At 33.7% G+C, this 11,145-nt stretch overlaps 1 pseudogene; it reads right to left on the bottom strand.

Annotated features, from left to right (window-relative positions):
• Positions 1–1,554: 1,554 nt before the first annotated feature.
• Positions 1,555–10,164, bottom strand: LOC124896201 (annotated as a pseudogene).
• Positions 10,165–11,145: the final 981 nt, after the last annotated feature.

Below are 11,145 nucleotides of genomic sequence, written 5' to 3'. Positions count from 1 at the left end.
AACTCTTAATAGGTCTTAATCATTCAGATCTAGAACAAAGTCTTAATAGGTCTGAAGGGATATTCTGGTATTGGATAATATTCACCACTCTATTCATAATCAACAGTTACCATCACTAACCACCTCTTCCACCATCACCATTGTCAACCACCACCCACCACCTCCACCATCGACAAAAAATACCGCTACCAACAACAATTGTCAATCGCTACCACACCTACTACCTCTTTTATTCTAATTATATTCACCGCCACCACTGCCGTCAACAACACCACAATCAACAACCACTACCGGCCAATTCCTACTACCAACTAACTCATCTATCACAACTAGCACCACCACTAACTACCACTAATACATCACAACTCTGCACATTCTTTGGCCGCCACCACCATTGTCACTAGTAATGCCACCTCTACCACAACTTCAATCAGTACCATCGCTACAATTTATCTCTACTAACAACCATCTCCACCATCACAACAAATAACATCTCCAACTAGCACCAACACATCGTCAATTACCATGCATGCATGTTTCAGCCAACATAATCAACACCTTAAACTACTAACATCAAGCAATGTCACATCCCAACAACCACCACCACCATCAATCGCCACCATTATAACAGTCACTACAATACCAACCATCACAATTATCGCCGCCAATATTATTAATCACTAACATCAATTATTGTCACCGCAACCACCATTATAAGTCATCTCCACTATTACTAATAAACATAAATATTTTTTTCTCAATCAAATACTAATAGTTTTGTTATATTAAATTACATACTTTTTTAATATGTAATTAATTTTTATTTGAATTGTATTTTTTATTTTATTATGTATACAAATTTTTTTTGTTTTTACACATTCAAATGTTGAAAAACAGTCTTAATCATTCGGTTTTCAGATCTAGAGACAACATCTTAATCATTCAGATGTGTATTCAGATTCAGACGTCTGAATCTTAAAAAAACAAATGGAGCCTTTGAATAGTGTAGATACAGATTAAAAGGAGGGAAATCAAGTTTGACATTAAGACATGTGACGTATAGAGAACAAGACAATTGCTAATCTTAGGGAATCTATTTGCATTATTAATTGCAATCAAATTCTACAATATGACTAATATTATAAGAAAATTCTTTTAGATATTATTATTCCTAATCCCCAAATTAAAATAATTGCAGTTCAAATATTACCATATAAATAATATTATTACATGCCAAATATTATTTATATAATATTAATCCTTATAAATAAATTAGAATAATTGCAGTTCAAATATTACAGTAAAAAGAATATTGTTATATGCCAAATATTATTTATAAAACATTAATCCTTATATGAAATTAGAATATGTGCAATTCAACATTACGGTATCACCATATAAGAAATATTAAATATTATATGACAAATAATATTTAAGTAATATTATTTCTTCAATGAAATTAGAATATTTCACCTAATTTTTAATATTAAAATTAATTAACTATAAGCCTAGTCCTAATGTTTGACTAGCTAATTCACAGTTAGCTTCAACTAATCCAAGTCTAGAATGTGCTAAATCATATTCCATCCAGAAATTTTGCTGGTAATGATGTCCAATAATGTACGCCGCTGCCCCTAAGAAATCTGAATTTCCCATTGTAAAACAATATACTTGATCCTTCCTCTCGTCTCCCCCACTACTTTGTATAGTAATTTTTCAGCAGTGAAACTCATTTCAACACCTGGAAACACCAAAGTTACTGGTGGTAATGACATTTGAACCGTATAAGCAACCCGATCAAAAGAAGGTAACGGAATTGATATTTGAACTAAGGGAGTATACTTTCGGGGTTTAAGCCCTGGAGAATTGGCTTCTCCAAAAACAAGGACGCCGTTAGAGTCCTGACCTGAAATGCAATAAGAGAATGTCGGGTAACCCGATTGTGAAACGAAAGATAAAGCTCCACGGTTCATTCCAATTAACCCGGTAGTCTTAGCATCTTCCGGGGTCGAACCTGAACTCGCATCCATGCATCCGAACACCGTCCTGGGTAAATCCACATTATTTAAACTGAAAGTTTCGCTAGCGAGATTACCTTCAATGGAAAAACCGTCAGCATAGGTCAGCGTAGCATGACATAGTTTTTTGGGGTCACAAATAACGGGGTTAGGAAAATCCCGGTTTTTTGTTGTGCATGTTGCGGAAGAACATGGGATAAGAGAGTAGGATTTAGAAACAAGGGGGTCAAAAATTAAGGGTGTGGTTGGTGTTTTCTTACAACGAATCCAGGTGAGTTCACTTCCTGTATCGAGGACCATAGTAACTTGTTGTGGGGGCGATCCTACTTAAAGAGAGACAGTAAGGGTTGTTGAGATCAATTGGTGTGAATGAAAAATGGAGGGACACAACTTTTTATGAAAATACATATTGTTTTGAAAAAGGAGTGGCTGTTCAGATAGTTGTGTCTGATCAGATAAAGATATAATGTTTCGAATGAACAGACATGACTCTTCCAAAGGATACACCTTTTTGGATGAACCATTGCCACCTTTCGGAAGGGCCACTTGATGGCTATATAAACCTGCATTTATCCACTGATTTTGGTATGAAAAATTTTCTGAAATACAAACTCTTCTTATCTTCAAAAATATTCCATGTGATCAATCAAATCGTTGAGTGAGTTTGAAGAGATTCTAATTGTTTGAGGTACCGCTACAGTTGGTTTGTTTGACCATTTTATCCTAGGAGCAAGATTCCATAACCTCAGGTACAGTGAGAAAAATTATTCTTTAAGGACACTTCGTGAAGTCGGGGGACTTGGCCTTAAAAATTCTATTTCATATCATTTCTGAAAATTAACATACTTCTTGAATAGATTATTCGTAATCTTGTGTTGAAGGTGTTAAAAGAACTTCATAAGTGTTGTTGTCTTAGACTTTAACTTTTGTTGAAGTTATTGTTCCATATATATATATAGATTCTTGTACCCGAAAAACGTTGTAAATAACAATCTTAAGGAATAATTTTTAGAAAAAGAAAAAAAAAATTCTTTGCTTGTTTGGTGCAATTTTCTTTTCACTAAAGTTTTTTTTTCGAATCTGTATAGCTTGGTTTCTGGAGATTAAAGCTTTTAGCTTTCTACTCCATTTGAACTTAACTAGTGATTTGAAGAAATAAAATTTTCATCACAAGTTAAAGATCACTCATTTGACGATTGGAAGTCATAAAAACTTTATCATTAAACTAGAAACTAGAAGTATTTAAAGTTGCTGCAATTTTTTAATAAGTATTTCGATATACTTAAGGTACTATCTTGTGGTGACAGAAAAATGACAACTGATAGTCAAATGCATGATGCTGGAACGACTATGATGGCAACTAGTATTGCCACGATGAGTTGTACTAATGCCCCGCAAGCTATGACATTGGTGGAGAAATCCGAAAAGTTCATGGGTATTGACTTCAAGAGATGGCAGCAGAAAATATTCTTCTACCTCACAACTCCGTGTCTTTAAAGGTTCACAGTTGGGGAAGCTCCGGAGGTGTCCGAGGGAACCTCTGAAAAAGAACACTTCGTGATTTTGGAGGCTTGAAAACACTCAGATTTCCTTTGCAGGAATTATATCTTGAGTGGTCTCCAAGATGACCTTTCCAATGTGTATAATGGAACCAAGACTGTAAAAGAGTTATGGGGAGCGCTACAACAGAAGTACATGACGGAGGATGCCGAAACTAAAAAGTTCTTTGTGATAGACAACAAGTCTGTTGTTTCCCAAGTGCAGGAATTACAAGTGATCATCCATGATCTCCTAGCGGAAGGTATGATTTTGACAAATACCGTTGTTAAACAATTTAAAAATGTTCTTAGTATTCACATGAACTTTACTATAGGTTTGATTGTGAATGAATCATTTCAAGTAACGACAATAATAGAAAAGCTACCACCTATGTGGAAAGACTTCAAAAATTATTTGAAACACAAACGTAAGAAGATGTCAGTCGAAGTTCTGATTGTACGACTACACATTGAAGAAGATAACAAGGTTGCATAAAGAAGGTCAAGAGGCAATTTTGCAATGAGTGGAGCAAACATTGTAGAAAATGACCAAAACAACTCTAAAAAGCGAAAGAAAGCTGAAAATAAAAGCAATCAACCCAAGAAGAAATTCAAGAAAAAATGTTTCAATTGTGGAAAGATTGACCATAAGTCTATGGATTGCCGTACCCTGAAGAAAGGAAAGAAGAAAGACCAAGAAAATCTGGTTGAGTCTAAGAAAAAAATGGATGATCTGTGTGCTATGCTTTTCAAATGCAACTTGGTGAGAAATCCTTACGAATGGTGGATGGATTCTGGTGCCACCCGCCATGTTTGTGCTAAAAAGGAGTTGTTTTCGACGTTCGCTCCAGCTCAAGTAGAAGAAAAAATCTACATGGCAAACTCCGCTATTGCAAAAGTGGAAGGAACAGGAAAAGTGTGCTTGAAGATCACTTCCAGCAAAGTGTTGACACTTAACAATGTCTTGTATGTTCTTGAGTTATGAAAGAACTTGATTTTTGTTTTACTTCTACACAAGAACAGATTCAAATGTGTATTTATTTTTGAAAAAATTGTACTTAGTAAAGGAGAAGTGTATTTAGTAAAAGGCTACCTCAATGAGGGCCTATTCAAAATGAATGTAATGAATGTTGAAATCAATAAAAGTTCAAATTCTTCTTACTTACTTGAGTCTCCCAATTTGTGGCATGAACAACTAGGCCATGTTAATTACAAAACATTACGATAAATTATTAACTTAGAAGTTTGAGATAATACTCAATTACCCTCCTAAACTATACCCAAAAAGGCTATGACACACCTCAACTTAAAGGGGGTCCTATTAGCCCCCCGAACTAATTAAAAGTATAATTCTGACACCCCTAGTGCCTACGTGACACATACATGACACATACATGGTACAACACACTGAAGTGTCCACGTAGGAACATGTGTGTGCCACGTATGTGTCACGTAGGCACTAAGAGTATCAAAATTACACTTTTAATTAGTTCGGGGGGAGGGGGGGAAGGATAATAGGACCCCCTTTAAGTTGAGGTGTGTCATAGCCTTTTGAGGTATAGTCCAGTGGGGTACTTGAGTATTTTCTCTAGAAGTTTTGCCAAACTTTGAGTGCAATAAATCAAAGTGTCAAACTTGTGTGGAATCAAAGTATGTTAAGCATTTGTATAAGTTCGTTGAAAAGAATTCCAACCCCTTAGACTTAATCCACACTGACATTTGTGATATAAAGTCAACACCATCACGTGGTGGGAAAAAATATTTCATAACTTTTATTGACGATTACACTATATATTGCTATGTCTACTTACTAAATAGTAAGGATGAAGCGATAGATGCGTTTAGGCAATACAAAACTGAAGTTAAAAATTAGTTAGAGAACAAGATCAAAACTATAAGAAGTGATAGGGATGGAGAATATGAATCTCCCTTCACCGAAATATGTGTAGATAATAGAATTGTTCATCACACTACGACCTCATATTCACCTCAATCTAATGGTATTGCGGAAAGGAAAAACCAAACTTTAAAGGAAATGATGAATGCCTTACTTATAAGTTTAGGTTTATCGCAAAACTTTTGGGGGTAGGCTATCTTTATAGCCAACTGAATACTCAATAGAGTTCCCCATAGTAAGACACAATCAATTCCTTATGAAAAATGAAAAGGAAGAAAACCCAACTTGAAATATTTCAAAGTATAAGGGTGTCTAGCAAAGGTCCAAGTTCCTATACCTAAAAGGGTTAAGATAGGACCTAAGACGGTGGACTGTGTGTTCATTGGATATTCTAAAAGTAGTAAAGTATGTTAATTTTTGGTTCATAATCCGAACATCTGGATATTAATAAAAATACGGTAATTGAATCAGATAACACTGAATTTTTAAAACACATTCATCCATATAAAATTAGACATGAACAGTCTATTGAAGGGTCTAAACGACCTTGAGATGAACCAAGTGAGAATGTATATAATGATGAGAATCCAAGATGTAGTACAAGTCAAAGAACATCAACTTTGTTTGGATTGAATTTTGTAACATTTCTGTTAGAAAATGAGCCTCAAACATTTAAGGAAGAGATGACATCTTCGGACTCATCCTTTTGTAAAGAGGCAGTTGATAGTGAGATTGATTCAATCTTAAGCAACTATACGTGAGAATTTGTTGATCTTCCTCCAGGAAACAAACCTTTTGAATATTTAAAAGGAAAATGAAAGCGGATGGTGCTATCGACAAATATAAGGCAAAACTTATAGTAAAAGGCTTCAAACAAAAAGAAGGTCTTGATTACTTTGATACATACTCACCGGTAACAAGGATAACGTCGATTTGAATGTTAATTGCCTTGTCGGCGGTATATGATCTTGAAATCCATCAAATGGATGTGAAAACCGCATTTCTAAATGGAGAATTGAAGGAAGAAATTTACATAGAACAACCTGAGGGTTTTGTGGTTCTAGGAAAAGAAAATAAGGCGTGTAAACTTGTTAAGTCACTTTATAGACTAAAACAAGCACCTAAGCAATGGCATGCAAAGTTTGACCAAATCATATCGGCAAATAGATTCAAAATTAATGAATGTGATAAATGTGTTTATATTAAAGACACTTCAAATCACCAAGTCATTGTGTGTTTATATGTGGATGATATGTTGATCATCAGTAGAGACATTTCAGACATAAATGCAATGAAATAAATGCTCGAGAGCAAGTTCGATATGAAAGACCTTGGAGTTGCGGATGTGATCTTAGGGATAAGAATCCATAGAACTCTACAAGGGTTGGCATTATCACAGTCTCATTACATTGAAAAAGTACTTGACAAATTCAAGTATATGGAATTTGGTATTTCCAAGATTCCATTGGATGTGAGCTTTGCACTTCGAAAGAATGAAGTTGAAAGTGACTCACAATTAGAGTACGCAAGAGTATTGGAGTGTTTAATGTATATAATGAACTGTACATGACCAGACATATCATACGTTATTAGTAAGTTGAGTCGGTACACGAGTAATCCTAATAAAACTCATTGGATGACAATGAAAAGAGTTTTGGGGTATCTTAAATATACTTAAGACTACCCTTTGTATTATAATAAATATCCTGTGGTACTTGAAGGATATAGTGATGAAAATTGGATCACCAGATTGAACGAAGTAAAATCCACGAGTGGCTATGTATTTACTATCGGTGGAGGAGCGGTCTCTTAGAAATCATCCAAACAGACTTGTATTGCTCACTCTATAATGGAATCTGAATTTATCGCATTAGATAAAGCCAGTGAAGAAGAAGAATATCTCCAGAATTTCTTGAAAGATATTCCTTATTGGCCCAAACCAGTGGCACCAGTACGTATACACTATGATAGACAAGCGGCGATAGGTAGGGCAGGTAGCATGATGTACAACGATAAATCTCTTCACATAATATGGAGACATAATACCATTAGAGAACTTCTCTCTGGTGGAATTATCACTGTTGACTATGTAAAGTCAAAGGATAATGTGTCGGATCCACTTAAAAAAGGCCTATCTAGAGAAGGAGTTGAGAGAACATCCAAGGGAATGGGTTTAAGGCCTAGGACAAGTCAGCATGACGGTAACTCTACGTAGCAGACTGGAGATCCCAAGATCTAAGTTTAAGGAGATCAAACAAAGTTGTGTCTGATAGGTTCAAGAATGTCAAAATACCAACCCATTCTCATGATGTAGACAATATTTAGTTAACAAGGATAAGATTTAAGGTGAAAAGTCTTTTAATGATTATCTAAATTTGGTAGATTTGACCAAATAGTTTAATCTATAGGATTGAATGTTTAGAAATCACCTTTGTGAGGGCGAAGTGGAAGCCGCTTCAAGGAGAATGTTAGTAAAAACCAATTCTCTAGGCTCTCATGAAACCGGGACGTATTCATGGACGAAAAGAACAAAACCATCAGAACTATAAATGGTAAAAGGTTGGTTGTGTGACGTGTTGTCTAGGTGTACATTGAAGCTCAACGGTTCAAAGATATCAAATCTAATAACTGACCGAGTGCATCCGATGCATGTTCACTACAAAAAGTTCAAAGGAAAATCCACTTATCCCGATGCAATCAGTCTTTACTTGATGATCACATATTTGTCCATAAAGTTTTACAAAGAATAGCCATTCCCCGTTCATATTGGGGATTGTTGAGTTCAATTGGTGTGAATGAAAAATGGAGGGACATAACTTTTTATGAAAAGACATATTGTTTTGGAAAAGGAGTGACTGTTCAGATAGTTGTGTCTGTTCAGATAAAGATACAATATTTCTAATGAACAGACATGACTCTTCCAAAGGATACACCTTTTCGGATGAACCATTACCACCTTTTGGAAGGGCCACTTGATGGCTATATAAACCTGTATTTATCCACAGGTTTTGGTATGAAAAATTTTCTGAAATACAAACTCTTCTTGTCTTCAAAAATATTTCGTGTGATCAATCAAATCGTTGAGTGAGTTCGAAGAGATTCCAATTGTTTGAGATACCACTACAGTTGATTTTTTTGGCTATTTTATCCTAGGAGGAAAATTCCATAACCTCGGGTACAGTGAGGGAAATTATTCCTTTAGGACACTCCGTGAAGTCGGGGGACTTGGCCTTAAAAATTCTATTTCATATCATTTCTGAAAATTAACATACTTCTTGGATAGATTATTCGTAATCTTGTGCTGAAGGTGTTAAAAGAACTTCATAAGTGTTATTGTTTTATACTTGAACTTGTGTTGAAGTTATTGCATATATATATATAGATTACCCGAAAAACGTTGTAAATAACAAGGGTAACATTATGGTGGAAAGCAAGTTTGTTAGGGGTTTAGGGGTGGAGACATATGGTTTAGGGGTGGAGACATATGATATACTTTTGTCTTGTAGGGGCAGAATTAGTGACTGTTTAGTAGAAAGTGATTGCATGAAAAAGGAAGAGAACATAAGAAGGACAAGCGTGAGATTTACAAAGTCATCCGTAGTAAAGAAATTTGGAGGGATCCGTACAATAGTGGCGGATCGACTCGTATAATATATATAAGTAGTATATACTAGTTTTATATGTATATATGGAAGGAGAAAATTTTATTATGGGTCTTTATTTATGTTTCTCAAGGTTCATGCCGACTTTAATTGTGATTTGTGTGAGTATATATGGAAGGACATTTTAAAATAATTTATTATGTTTCTTATTAATTAGGCAAATAATTTTTAGATTGTTAGTTAAGAAACATTAATTAGGCAAATAATTTTTAGATTGCTAGTTAAAATATTACCATATAAGAAATTCAAATATTATGGTAGTACGTAAGGAATCATATAAATTTGAGAAAAGTTAAAAATTAAAATATCTGCAGCTAAATATTAATCATTATATGACAGATAATATTATAATAAATATTATTCCCTATATGGGACTAGATTAATTCCAACTCAAATATTACCATATAAAGAACAATATTATTTGACCAAAAATATTCATTCAATATTATCTTTTATATAGAAGTTAAAAAAAATTATCTTTTCTATAGAAGTTAAAATATCTGGAGTTAAAATGTTGCCATACAAGAAATACTATTATATGACAAATAATGTTTATAGTAATGTTATTCATCAGATGAAATTAGATTAATTGCACTTCAAATATTATCATATAACGAACACGACAAAAATATTACCATTATATTAAATATGTCAAATTTTAATATTTATAAACATCGAATTTTTCAACTCTGATTATCTGTAGTTTTTCAGGTTTGCTTTCGATAATGTTTCTATTAAAATATATAATTAACTTGAGCTTCAAATATTTCTTAGTCCTAACAATATATAACTATATAAGATGTTTCTCAATAAAATAACAGACAATGTGAATGGTGACACTAAAATATTTTTTAAGAAAATAAGGGAAATAATCAAATATACCCCTAAACTTTGCGAAAATGTTCAGATATACCTTCCGTTAAAAATTTAGCTCATCAATGCCTTTGCCGTCCAAGTTTTGATCCATATATATTCCTGTTGTTATGTTATGGATCGTATATACCTCTGTTGCTAAGTTTTGAGCCATATATACCCATGTCGCCATTCATTGCTTTGCTGAAATTTTTCAACTCGCTTTTTTTTTTTTTTTTTAAATATGATATTTTCACATCACTTTTTAATTGTCATATCGCATATAATTAAATTCATCCCTTCTTCTACACATTAATCATCCGTCAAATGTTCTTATCTACCTCATAATTTCTTTGAATTTTCTCTAATTTATCAAAATTTCTTTGTTGTGTTTTTCGATGCTTGCATAACCTCAAGAATAATCAAGTAAAAAATGAAGAAAGCCAAGAATACCCCATAAAAACTCAATGCACAATTGCGATAAAAATCAAGAAATAAAGTACTTTTCAACTGCAAATTATTTTAGTATTATATCAACTGACATTATCTTTCACATCACCATCAATTCCAACATTAAGAATGAGAAGAATAAGAAAAACGCAAGTGAGATATTGGGATGTAAAAGTGTAAAAGAGGGAGCCCATATAGTGACAACAAAAACAAGTTGTCAATTAAGAGGATATCTTTTGTACGTATGTATGTATGTATGCATGAGAGAAACGGTTATGCAAGAATCTAAAAATACATCAAAAGAATTTCGACAAATTAGAGAAAATCCAAAGAGATTGTAAGGTATATGAGAGCATTTGATAGACGTTTAATGTGTAGAAGAAGTGGTGGGTTTAATTATATGTGATGTTGCAATAAAAAATTGATGTGACAAATATAATTTTTTAAGGAAAAAAAAGAAAAAGCGAGTTGAAAAATTTCAGCAAAGCAATTAACGGCGACAGGGGTATATATGGCCCAAAACCTTGACAACAGGGGTATATATGATCCAAAACTTAACAACAAGAGTATATATAGACCAAAACTTGGACGGCAAGGACATTGATGAGCTAAACTTTTAACGGTGGGTATATCTGAACGTTTTCACAAAGTTTAGGGACATATTTGACCCTTTTCCCAAAAAATAATATATGCATAAAACAGATATTGCAAATAGTTGATAGCCATAA

This window comes from Capsicum annuum, chromosome 2, assembly GCF_002878395.1.
Source record: "Capsicum annuum cultivar UCD-10X-F1 chromosome 2, UCD10Xv1.1, whole genome shotgun sequence".
NCBI classification, from domain to species: Eukaryota; Viridiplantae; Streptophyta; class Magnoliopsida; order Solanales; family Solanaceae; genus Capsicum; species Capsicum annuum.
The sequence above is the reverse complement of the archived record's forward strand: the minus strand, read 5'-3'. Positions and strand labels throughout refer to the sequence as shown.